Source organism: Oxyura jamaicensis, chromosome 2 (assembly GCF_011077185.1).
Source record: "Oxyura jamaicensis isolate SHBP4307 breed ruddy duck chromosome 2, BPBGC_Ojam_1.0, whole genome shotgun sequence".
NCBI lineage: Eukaryota > Metazoa > Chordata > Aves > Anseriformes > Anatidae > Oxyura > Oxyura jamaicensis.
In genome coordinates, this window is record NC_048894.1 from 117,185,800 (window position 1) to 117,199,244 (window position 13,445).

General features: G+C 37.2%; 1 protein-coding gene across 3 annotated transcripts in view; it reads right to left on the bottom strand.

Moving 5' to 3' along the window:
- The window catches only part of ST18 (ST18 C2H2C-type zinc finger transcription factor), a 195,164-nt gene that overhangs the window by 168,082 nt on the left and 13,637 nt on the right, over positions 1 to 13,445 (bottom strand). The window contains exons 1-2 of one of the 3 annotated variants that reach the window (XM_035318968.1): positions 2,071 to 2,282; positions 1,631 to 1,766 (exon numbers count right to left, since the gene is read on the bottom strand). The gene's annotated coding sequence lies outside the window, so the exon portion shown is untranslated. The other 2 variants (XM_035318969.1, XM_035318970.1) reach the window with 2 other exon arrangements.

A 13,445-nucleotide genomic window follows, 5' to 3' on the forward strand; every position in this document is an offset into this window, starting at 1 on the left:
CCCCCCCCCCCCCCGCCAACTTCTCTCTGACATAAATTCAAAAGAGATCAAGCTTTCAATTTGTGGCAGCTTATACGTAGATGAGACCCTATGGAAAATCATCATTAAAAACAACAACAACAACAAAACTAACATGTTTAGAAAGATATTAAAATCCGAAAACTCTATGTTAACACTTTGGGTGTATTTTTTATGATTGAATAATTCATCACATTTGTATTATTTTCTGTCCCATGTCTGTATCATTAGCTGTTTGGCATAAAGTCTGTATTTGTATTGTACAGTAGCCAGAGTCTGACCCATGATTAGGACCAGCAGTATTATTGCAACACAAGTAACAAAGTTGTGAATATAAATTCATTATCTTCAATCATCCTCATTTGACAGACTTCTGTTTCAGAGAACATGCTTTTCTCTAGAAGTCTCTTCAGGGAAAATATTTGCTCTAATTAGGACGGAGCTGGCGGCTTATCTACCACACACCAGTGGATCAAAGTACAGTAGTAAGTTTGACATTATAAAAGTGTTACTGTGAATGCTTTGTCAAACCCAAGTCATTTCCCTGTCTTACTGGGAGCAGTGATGTGGTCACCTTATCATTTATATTACTAAGTCAAGTTTGATCAATCTACATTCTAACGTTTTACGAGAAAAAAGCCTTAGTTCTTTATGTGTCTTACAGTAAAAAGCACCTCAGGTTAGTCATAAGTAATTAGTAAATGTTTCCATGCTCATTTACCAAAGAGCACTTTCATTGTCAGCAGCACTCATGGTGAAAAACTTTCCAATTTTAACAACTTATTTTTAGATTTCTTTGTTATGCAAGTATTCAAGTATGAATAACAACTTTATATATTGTGAGAACATTTCCTTTCACTACTCTATCAGTGACTTTAAACATTTTTTTTTATTTGTTTTTGGTAAGTCACCTGTTCTGGCTGAAAAAAAACACGATTGTTCAGTACAAAAACAATAAAGCTTTGTTGTTCTGTTGGTATACACACTAAAGCACATCACATATTGTTAATTCAGTTTCAGAACAGCAAGATGGCTTTTATTCATGAAGCTATTTTGTGTAATAATGCAATTTTCTTCCTTTTTTCATAAAACCCCTTCAGATCCTAAACATAAACAGATCACTCAGATCATTGAGCCTGAGCCTATTATAAAGAAATAGCTAAACTACATCTGTTCTTAATAAATAAATAAATAAAACAAAATAAAATAAAATCTTCCATGACTTCTTGAACTCTCAACTTTCAGATCTCTCTCCCTTCCTCGACCACTGCTAAACCTTGCATCGCCGCATCCTAAAGCTGTCAGTAGTTGGGAACACGAGCTACAAATCAGAGAAATCCTGAAGAGCCGCAATCAAGCAGCGCTTTTCTCTCGATGCCGGGGGAACGTGGGATGCCAGCACCCGCGTTTGCTCCGCACTGGCCAGCAGAGGGAGGAGAGGGGGTGACCGCACAGCCGCTAATCCCCCAAACTACACCACCCAGGAACCCGTTTGCTGTATGTCCAAGCAAAACTACAAACAGCAGTCCCAGCTGTAAGGTCTGTTATGAAAACCCGCATGATCTTGCCCAGAAAATGCACTGTTTTTTGTTTGTTTGTTTTTCCTTCTTACCTTCACCTAGGGAGTCACTGCAGGTGTCCAGAAGGTTGCAGTCTCCTGGTCTTGCTGGGTTTACCACCGCTCCAGTTCTCGTGCTGCTGCTTCTAGGACCTGGCTGAAGAACTGCACATGATCCGTTTATTCTCTTCTGTGTTAGAAAGAAAACAATTTGATGTTCTATCACTAGAACTGGGCCTTTGCTCAATGCATCAGAGAAGTATATGACTGTTCTGAGATTTGCAAATAAGTGTCTTTTTCCACAAGTGGGAAATAGAAAATCTAATTAAGACTTATAACTTACAAAGGAGTGAAAGACATTGATTTTCAATGAAAAAAAGTGTTGGCTGGATCACAGTGAAACCATCTTCTTTTCAAGAGGCATTTTAAAGCAGTATTTTCAGTCAGTTCTGCGCAAAATATTCCACAACAGCCCCAATAACTTTTTTCCTTACCTCTGGTATCCCAGTGAGGTCACATTCTGTTAAAAACATCCTGTCAAGCTTGGTACAAAAGGGCTCCAAAGAATCAGAATGCAGAAGCTATGTAACTTGCTGACTAACTTTGCTCTGTGTTATTTACCAACCACACAAAGAAAATGCTGTCTATTCAAAACACAGTTCAAAACTCTCTTCACAGAAAGTGAGTGAACAAACAGTCCCATGTCCGATGCTGTAGTCACATCTCCCATGAGGCCCGGTGGTAGCTCTGGGGCATGGGACAGAGTGACACTACCAGCACTCACTACAAGGCACTTCTGTAAACAACTTGTGTGTGTGTGTGCAGAGAAGGAGGAGGAGGAGGCGGGTGTCACTTTTTCTCCATCTTAAGGTTATGCTGCATTTGCTTTATCATCTCTAAGCAGAACTTCAGGCTTGCTTTGCCTACTGACTGCATTTGGTCTAGTACTTGGATGATCTTTCCCTCTTTCTAACATTTGTTTTCTTCCAGAAGGGATCTGAAAGGAATACCTGGAATTACCTTAGGATCTAGGCTTGGAACCCTGGAGCCAGGATAACCAGCAGAAACTAATTCAGATTCTTCCAAACCCATTACAGAAAGAGACAAAGAAATTCAATAGTTCACTTTACATCACATCCAGCAAAATTCAAGACAGCTGTTGCAAATATTTTGCTTTCATTCATTAAAGAAAGAGCCCTCAGTTATAAAAGCCATACCCAAATTTTATATGTTCAGTATTACCAAAACTCAAAATAGGGATTCTGAACCCACATGGTGACTTTGCCTCACTATGCAAATTAATTCTTAAGGTAATTTGGGACTTTTCTAAGAAACATACAATGTTTACATTTTGGATTCTAGTTTGGTAAATTTTAGTATCCTTAAAATCATAAAACTCCATGATTTTTTTTGTTTTGTTATTTTAATCCCATGGACACATGGGTTCCCTTTGGAAACTGTTAGCCTGAAAGCCACATTTTTCCAGACAACAGAAATACTATTTTCAGACCACCATAGGAAGAAAAGTACCTTACAGACCCAGTGCTTCCAGTACAGGCCACTGGCCTTCACTCACACAAACCAGTCCAATGCTTTTCTTTATAATTGCAGTAAATCACAGGCAACATCTACTTCAAGATGTGGAAAGGTGAAAAATTGTTCTAATTGATCCCTTTGCACTTTCATTCTTTAACAATCCAATCAGCATTGGAATCCTCTTTCTGGCACCCAGTATAAATCATCCAACATCCATTGCCATGTTTGGATTTATTTATTTATTTATTTTATTTTACAACTTCCTAGTAAATGTTCTTATGCTTTCAAAGGGTCTACAACGCAGGGATTATAAAACACCTGTTGTGTATATGTTTGTGAGAGCACAATGTGAGACTCAGTGACATTATGTTGTAAAATAAACAGTAGTCTGCTTTTCCTTTTGTGAGGTCTGATTCTGCAGTGCACATGTGTTTCTGATCCCATCCCATCAGTCTGTGGGAGTAACAATGAATACCTTTATAAGCTTTTACAAGTTTATGACACAGGTTCTTCCACAGCTTTACTCCAGGAATAAGGTTCATTAACAGGAAGATATAAAAGATATTCAATTGTTGATACGGTTTAACTGTTGAACAACTCATGAACATTAACTGGATGACAATAATATAACTTTTGCAAAGGCTTTCTAGAAATACACAAAACTGTAAGTTACCTAGTTGTATTTATTTTATCAGTACATGAAAACAATGCTTTTAAAACATAAATGATGACTGATCTTGCAAGTAGAATTGTCTAAGTATCTCTCAGGATTTTTAAAACAAATGTGATCGTTTCTCAGGACCCAACAGACACCCAGTCTTGGGGCAGAGTCTGCAATTGTGCCTTGTCAAGCAGTACCATGATCCAAAAAAATCACTGAAAGAAACCTGCAAGTTGTCTTTGCGTTTTAAAAAACACAAGTTGTCCACTGATTTGTTTATATTTTTTTTCCAAATTTACGTTTTAAAATCTCATCTAATTAAAATTAGCAATATTCTATAGTACAGTATACATATATTCTTCTAGGTGATTTCCCAATCACCTAACTATTCCACTTAATTTTCTGTATTTCAGATTCCTGTTTACTTAAATATTGTAGTATAGATTTTGGTGATTACTTTCACAGCATCACCTGAGGTCAGAAAGTTTATAATCCATTTTATGAACTGAGAACTGAAGCATAAAGAAAACTGCTCTGGCTCACGCAGGAAATCTATAACAAAGCAGAACCAACAGAAATTTGGCAATGACAGTGTCTCTTCATAGCTTCTACAAACATGGCAACAGTATTAATACCTGCAGTGTAGTCATTATTCAGCTTCAGTATGGCTGTGGCTCAGCTCTCCATGATGCTACTGAAATACTTAACACTTCCATAACATTAGAGTCAAAACTCCAACATAAACACAGGTTTAGGTTCAGCTTTCAAACTTTTTGTGTTCCTCTCTGGCAGCCTTCCTCTCACTTTTAATGCCTGTAACTGGTTCCCAGAAATAAATCTCCTTTCCAAGCCTGGGTCAAGAAGGTTCTGTACGTATCTATTAACTCAGTTAGATGTTCCTCTTAATCCTTTTTCTGAGCTCTAGTACCTATTTTTAAATAGGCCAGAGCCAACATGCAGAAGGGTATATGCAAGAGCAAGTTCTACAGAACATTAGGCCTCCTAAATCTGACTCATTTTCTTTTCTCTTTTACTGATCCTGTAATGAAATTTCAAGTCAAGCTCAGATTCTGGGAGGTTCCTCCAAACTACCTCTTCCAATTGATTAATTCTTTAACAATACTAACAAAGGTGTATATATGTGCTTTTCAAAAATTACTATGTACTTTAGTGTCATGGAGAAAGAGAGCTAGAAAGTTTAAGTTTTGATGTCGATTTGCTAAACGTAGGTCACATAGGAGCTAAGATGTGAACCTAGTAATGTATTTAATTGCAAAACTCTTTTTTTACCCTCATCAGCCTCACTAGGGAAATGAGACCAAGCAAGATGATACTAATTATGCACAGAGAGGAGCTCCTGCTGCAATTGCCAGCCTACTGCAGAATTCTCAGTGGATGGCAGGCTGAGTTGGCAAACAAAAGTGGAAGGTGTAGAGAGAAAGAAATAGAGTGCTTTTTTTGGCTATTCACAAAATATAGCCAGCATTTAAAAATAGAATGCCCTTCCCCCCTTCCCCCCAAACAGACACAACCCCCCCCAAAATAATAATAATAATAATAATAATAATAATAATCTAGTTAGGTGGATAGTAACTCCAAGAACAATGTTGGATACCAACCAATCACATGCTCCCATCAGGTGGTTAAAAAAAAATCAAACAAAAGCAGATTTAAAAAATCCCATGCTTTCACCTTTTTCCATGAAATTACCATGAGTTGCAGCTGGGGGTGATGCTGCAAAGAGGAGTGAGGGAGTGAGGTGAATTTGAAACAGATAAAAGCTGGGTAAACCACTCTAGTAGTCAGCTTCATGCAAAAGTACTTAACCAGAAACAAATGCTGCTGATGCTTTTGTTCTGGTCTTTCACTGGAGCTTATTCTGGCCTTCTGATGTGCGTCCTATAGGTTGCCTCTGCCAGGCAACTGTGTGTGTGCTCACAGCCCCAACTGCTAGTACCACACTTATTTATTTATTTTCAACCCAAATAAACTCTTAATGGCTTAACATAAAACATTTGGACTTTTTTTGAAACACACTAAATAATAAAAAAGCCAGCAGCACAATAGGCCATAAGGGAATGAAAGGGATGATTGTTCAAAGCCCTATTAAAAGGTTTGTTGCTTTATTTATATATTTTTTAACAACACAATTTCAAAGCCTTTTAAAGAAGACTCCTCCTCCCCTTTGCCTGCCAAGATAGTACTTAGCTGAGGGAGGGAGTGTCTGCTCTTTAAAAGATGATGGTATCTATTAGAGAGAAAGGGAAAGAGAGATATATAAAAAAAGCTTTCCCAAAAACAGTTGTCCAGAAGGGTCAATGGAGACAAACAAAAGGTTTGAGATGAGGAATAAAAGGGAAGAAGATTAGATCATTAAAACAGAGTGCTGAGAGAGAGAAATTTTTAAAGCAATATGGTTGTGTTAAGGTCCTTCGTTACATTATTATACTAGCCATGCTTCATATTTAGACATCTGTCAAGCAGTTACTGTGAAGTGTTTCACAAAAATTAACTCCGACAGCCCTCTTTCATCAGGTAGGTAAGGGACAGAGACCCATTCACATGCACGCAGCCATCAGGTTGTACAGCCAGTTTCCAGAAAAGAACAAAAGACTCTTTGACAGTACACCATGTTACAAAGCAAAAGGTAAAGAAAGGCTTTTCCTGTGCTATGTCATTGCAGGTATAACAGGACATGTTTGGGTGGAAGAAGCGTCATGTGTGGTTGAAATATCTGGAGATAAATCTGAGGTCTGTGTTGACTCTCTTTTCTTTTAGAAGTACATATTATAGTCTAGGTCTCGTTCATAGGAAAAATGCTCCACAATACTCCTATTGTTTGAGACTCTATTCCCTCAAAATGCTGTCAGCGATCTCCATCATAGATGTGATCACTAACCCCCAGAAAACTTGTGCAAAGTTGAGAAAATGCTACCAAATGATCTTCTACATTTACAATAGCGAGCCAGTTAGCACACCATCATGAGGTTCATGCTAACCTCTGTTGCCAGAAAGATGATCTGTAGTTTGTACTGGCTGCACATTTTGCACAGCTTATGGGACCACTCCTAGAAATTAGGAACAAGGTGTTCCTCTTCTGGGTGCAAGAAATATCCTGTGCAGTTAAGCAGGGAGTGTGAAGAGTTCTTCCTTTCCTGCTAGGCTACATCAGCTTAAAATATCAGCCATTGGACTGAGGGCAGCCTTCAAAGGTGATGCAAGAAGCCGTTGATACCTACCATCTGTGAAGAGCAAGGAAGAAACTTCTGCAAGAGAATGTTCTCATTGTAGCTTGGCTGCAACAGCATTCAAAAACCCCCTCCTGAGGACAGCTATATAAGGATCACTTCTATTTCAGAGCAGGTATTTCATCACGTGAAACTAAAGTTAACTTTAATTTGTGTTGATGTTTCTGATGTGAAACAACTGTTTCACTGTAACTCTCCAAATAAAATCTACTGAAAACATTTCAAGGACTCTAAAGTTCTCAACCTGACTCACTACTTTGCTATAAATGCTCTAGATTAAGGTACAGATAAATTCTTTGGAGATTATCTTTTAACCTTATGATTGCCTGGATTTGATTTTGTAAATCCCTCAGGTGGTGAATTTGAGTAGAGGTGATATAAAACACTTTGAGAAGCGGTGTACATACAGTGCCTCTTCTGCATGACTGAGTTCTGAAGCTGCTAGTACACCGATCTACAGTTCTGAGATCAAAGCAGACCAAATTCCAAAGCTGGCATCTTATTTCAGTGATGCATAGTTTACTGGGCCTGACCATAGAAAAAGGATCTATTACTTTATTTATCTTCTGGAACCAAACAGTGCAATCTTTCCTAAAGAAATCTCTGAAGAGGCCTGAAATAACCCAAGGTTATATATCATGGAATAAACTAACATATTGCTATTAAAAGAAATATTTCTTGTACACCAGAGTCCCATGAATTTTTCTGTTTTGTATTATCTTGCTAACTTGTGTTAAGACAATGGCTAAAATGTGATATATACTGTGAGGTTAAGCGATTCTTTGTAAAATCCATTATCAGAATATATTACTTACCAGAAAGAGAAGAAGGATAAACTGATCAACAAAAAGTGCAGAAAGACTTCAGATACCTAAAGGAAATTATACCTTTATGCAGTGTGACCAGGACACCTTAATTTCTCTTTACCATCCTGAGAAGACCACTGGGGGGTTCAAACTAGATAATCTTTAAGGTCTCTTCCAACCCGAGCCATTCTATGATTTTATGGGATCCTTAAAACCCCATGCATGGGACTTGGAACAACTATAGCCAAACAGAAAACTGTAATGACTGCAGCCACAGGCATGAATTCCCTAGAACAGAGAATCAAAAGTGGTATCTCTCACCACTATGAAGATTCAATTTCTTCAGTGGTGCTTCAGCATGCTTATGTTATGAGGCTATGCATAATACTCAGCACATTGTTTTCCACTAGTCTTAATTTCCAGCTAGGCTACTTAAAATCATTAGATGTCTCCAGTGCATTTTGTGGGTAGCACGTATTTATGGTAAAGGTGTTCATTTCAGGAATCCTCATTTTAAAAAGCTGTATGCTTGAACTAATCACAATCTAATTAAAACACAGTATGGGGACTGCATATTGAAGTGCCATTAGCAGAAGAGAGCTAACCTTGCTAGCGGTAATCAGAGAGTCCCTAAGGATGAAGGGGACACCACCTCACTCACTTTCTGGATGTACAGAAAAGTCTCATGAGTTTTACAAAGTGCTGGAATGCAAGGGTAGTGCTGTTTTTGTTTGTTTGTTTGTTTGTTTGTATTCCAGTTTAAGAAAAAGCCATCACTTCGGCTCGACGAAAGGTTTGCCTGCCACCCAGTGGAGGCGGGTGCCAGTTTCTCAGTCGCAGTAAGAAAGACTGCTCTGCAGCTTTCCAAGCAATCACAGACAAAAGCTATGCCTTAATTGTGTTATTGCTTCTTGCACATCAGTTATTGTGGATAAACATAGTCCATCTAGGTGTTCAAATACACCTTTTTTAAATGCTAATCCAGGATCTTTGTGTCAGATTGAAACTATCTGACTCAGATGGGGTCAGCTGCGCTGTCATTTTACTGGCAAAATAAATAAATAAATAAATAAATAAAATGCACTGCCTTATGGAATTATACAGCAAGAACAGAGGATATTTCTATAAAACAACTAAATAAAAGTTGAAATACTGCCAGGTATGATGAGAAAGAAATGGTAATCCCAATGTATTGACAATTAAGGAAAAATTAGACACAGTGCAGCATCTAGACTGATATATATATATATGATACATCATTTTTTTATTACTCTTTATTAACTTGCATCTGGCATACTGCCCTGCTCTAACAATTACCATAAACCCACTTCCTAGATGGTTTTCTTTTTAGGTGTCTTTTACTACATTTCAAGTAGTATTTATAACATCCTTCTTGTGTAAAAGAAACAGAAAATGGAGCTTACCAGGGACAATAAAATAAACTAACCTATTAAGTATCTGTGAAAAATAGAAAAAAAAAGTGACAAGTCAAAAATAAGTAAAAAAAAAAAAAAAAACTTTTAACACATTAAATACTGCTTCCTTCATGTTTTCTCATAATTCAAATGATTTTTTTCTAACATATTTTAAAATTTCTGACCTCTAGAACACCAGAAATGTGTTCACAGCCTAATCCACACCTAGCACAAAGTCTCATGCTAACTTAGATATTATTCTCTCTCTACAACCTGCAGGACCCAATTGGAGAATTGGAAATCCCAGTTTTTAGACAAGGTATATCATTACAGAATGCTATCAGTAGCAGGGATTATTTTTCCCCTCGTTGGCTGACAGGTATGCAAATCTTTTATGTCTGACTAAAATTATGATCATTTTCCTTCTAGGCACTAGTCTTGCTTTCAAATCTCCACTTTATCTGGCTCAAAGCAAGTGATGTTTAGATTTCTGAAATGCTCTTAACCACCAGACTACAATTCCTCCACTTGCTCACTAGCAACCTCTTCAGTTAAAAGCCATTTTACTTTGGACAATTCTTCAACAGACAAGGCATTTGTCCACTTTATAGTTGTGTCATTAAGGAATTCACCTGGGACAGAAACTTGACACTCTTGTCTCATCTGTAAGAAAACAGGAGAGTGTTTCGAAGCACATTTCCCAGTCTTTCAGGGGATGCCCCTTATCTCATGTAGTTAAAAAGAAACCACAAACCCAGAAAAGGTTCCCAGAAACATCACTTGTGGGTTATATTACTTCTTTTCTCAGACCATGATGAGAAAAGAGTGAGTCCTTAGGACTGCAGACAGAAAATACTTAGGACAATCTGAGACAGAAAACTTTGGCCCAAAGTCAAGGGTCATTTTTCCTTGTTTTCTATGTTGTTTTTAGAGCCTGGAACAAAAAAGCACCCTAATGACTTTCTTTGCTATTCTGAAACTGGTGAATAAAACTCCATGTCTGTGCTGACAATTCTGGTTATGTAGTTACAAGTTCTAATCACCACAAGGACATGCCTCAGTTTTTATTTTCATGAGGAAGTACAGATGTTATCTAAGGGTCTAATGGTTTGTTGCTGCTGAATTCTGCATGCTGATTGGCCTCATGTTTGAAAGACAGGTCTATGCCTTCACTTCCTTTTGAACTATAACTTCCTGGTTATACAACAGCTTCAACAGACTTCACACTTGCAAATATTTTATTACCTTTGGCCACGATTTATATTCAGTTACACAGCAGTGATTTTTTGTTGTTGTTTTGCCAAAGGCAGTTTATGCTTAAAGACACACACTTTGAACAGAGACAACTATATTGCTTTTTGTCTTTGCTGTTTTGTGTTGATCTCCAGTCTTAGATGTGATTTAGTAGCTCTCAGTCCTGCTCACCTGGGGATTTGTGTTTAGGTAACCACATTCAATAATGTGGTCTACCAAACTACTGCTGCTAGGATGTATCTTTTAATGGTTAGTTTGTGCAAGGCAATGAATGTGCATACAGTTGAAAACATTTAGCATTCTGTATGCCATGGGCTTTAATAAAAAGCACATCTACTTATTACTTCCTTAGATAGCTTTTTATAGTCCTGGATCCTGACTAAAGGCTGTCTTTATGTACGACTATACCCTGAGGTAGGGTCCCCAGTTTCCTGAAAGCTCCTTAAGCTCTGAGATGATGTCTGCTACTACTGAGAAACATTATTCTACTTCACTTACACGGGCAAGCACATTGCAGTACACACTGTGTAAAAATAAATAGAACATAAAACTGATGTGCCTTGATGTCCCATCTAGACTATTACATCCTCAGGATTTCAAAACGAGAAGCCAAAATTAAAATAATAATAAAAACAATCCTAAGGTTTAAAACCAAAATAAAGCAGACTTTGTAGAGTTTTCATTAGCTATCTGTGATGGCTTGGTTGTTTCAAGCTTAAACACATCTCTGCTGCAGGTGCAGAGCAGAGACACCTGACTTGGTATTTGTCATGGAGATATGGGAAACAGAAAGCTGGAAACAGTTCTGGGAGGGACATTGCAGAGACCACAAGTAAGCAGCGTACAAACCACCTAGTCCAGAAACAGGACAGTAAAGTTTGTCAGGTATGACAGAGTTCATACATTCTTCTTTCTGTAAGGAAATTGAGGTCTTCATATTAGCTGGGCCTTAAAAACTGGGACCGAGTACAGTATAAGAAAACAAGAAGTTTGAAATTTACCATTGTTAAGGTAAACAAAAGCACTAAATTTGTTTTTGAGGGACAGTACAAACTCATAGAGTTTCTCTCTGTCCAAAATTTTACCTCGAAGCTTTCACTGCACCTGTCAGAAAATCCCTAACAATTCCATTAAAGTATCATAGAAACTGAGCATTAAAAGAGCATTAAAAAGCCAGTAGCAGCGTGCAAACCTGAAATCAGGAAAGGTTGTGCTCTTTTCCAATGGCTGTTATGATTAACAATTTCTGGTCGAAATATTTTCTTGCCACAAGAGGGAGACACAAGCACATAATTTTTCTCGTTAAAAATGAAACACAGCATCGTTCCATAAATGACAACATTTACCAGGAAAGTTGTCTAGCCTGTTTGCTCTGTAATCAACACAGTCCCAGATCTGAAGAGGCTGGCATAGAGGAGTTTCTGCTCCACACCAGCAAATTAGAGCAAACTGAATTAAAATTCAGGAACATTAGACTTCCACTGAGGCAATAAGAATAGCATTATGTAAGAAAATTATAAGCAACACTGTTAAAGAAATAATGCAAAAACTGTGCTTGTAAGCTTTTCTGAGAAGGATAGTTTCTCCTAAGAATTTAGGTGTTGGAGAGATGAGTTAGTTCCCACTATATTGATATTGATGTTGTATAAAGCAGATTAGTTACAGGACCAACATTTTATGCTGCTAGAACTGTAAGAGAAAAAAAAAAAGTTCAGCTAGATGGGGGATGCTATTTTACCTTAATACAAGTATCAAATTTCAGTTCTGTTAATAAAAGCCCACAGCCTTCAAGAATACAGAACCATTCAACATGTGGATATCTCTGAAGCTGGTTTACCAGCTTGAAATTAATTTATCCACCAGTTGTGTAGATCAGTTACGCTGTAAGCTGCCATTCAAATAAAATTTAGAATTATCCGTTTCCAAGCACTTTTTTGTATATTGGTGTTGTTATCTACAAAATATTTAAAATGCACTTAGTGTCTCAAAGCATTTACAAACCAGTATCAACAGTGATAAAAACTGAGGTTATGGAAGCCCTAGGGTATTGGACAAGTGTGTTGATAGAAATGCATTAATTCAAACAATTAATTCAGTGCTGGGGTACTTGGCAAGGTACTTGACTTTTTCTGGCATTTGTTGAAACTCAGATCTGTGTAATTTCTAAAATCTGATCAGATTAAGGAAAGAAAGAGAAATACAAGGCAGAAAGCAGAACAGGTATAAGGCAAAACAAGTGCTTCTAATGAGAGTTATTCAGAAGCTAAGGCAGTCCCTTCCCTGTGGTCATCACATTGAGTTTAATAAAAATGAAATTATTTTGTATTCTCCTGTTCTTCAATTGAATGATTCTCTATAAAAAATCAGAACATAGTTAACATTGAATTACGGTAAAAAATTATATGTTTGAACACATAAAAAAGTAGTTTGTCTTGTACATCATTTAATACAGCCCCCCACCCCCACCCCATCCCTTCATTTTATAGGTCAAATGCAAGAGACCTGTGTTTCTGTTAAAAGAGATGTAAACTCTGGAGTTATACAACTTGTTCTCAAAGGCCCTTAAAATAATTTATTCAGCCTTGCAAGAGCATTTTTAACAGTGAAATAAATTAGACTCTTGAAAGAAATCCTAACAAATTTATATATATATATACGTTTCCACATCAGGATTTGTAAAATTATTGCAGTGCGTTTTAAAGAGGGCAATACTTATTGAAAGCAAAACTTAAGTTGCTCAGAGGGATGCATGAAAAGATATACTTTGTATTGACAGAAACATATTAAGGGGGAGGAGAGAAAAACAAATAACGCAGTCCCATCAGGATCAGCATTTTTAATGTGAATAGTGGGTTTTCAAATCACTGAAACACTTTATTTCAAAATTAAAGCCAGTAATGTTAAAACAGTGCAGAAAACTGCTTTGTCTAATTTAAATTGTCACGATCT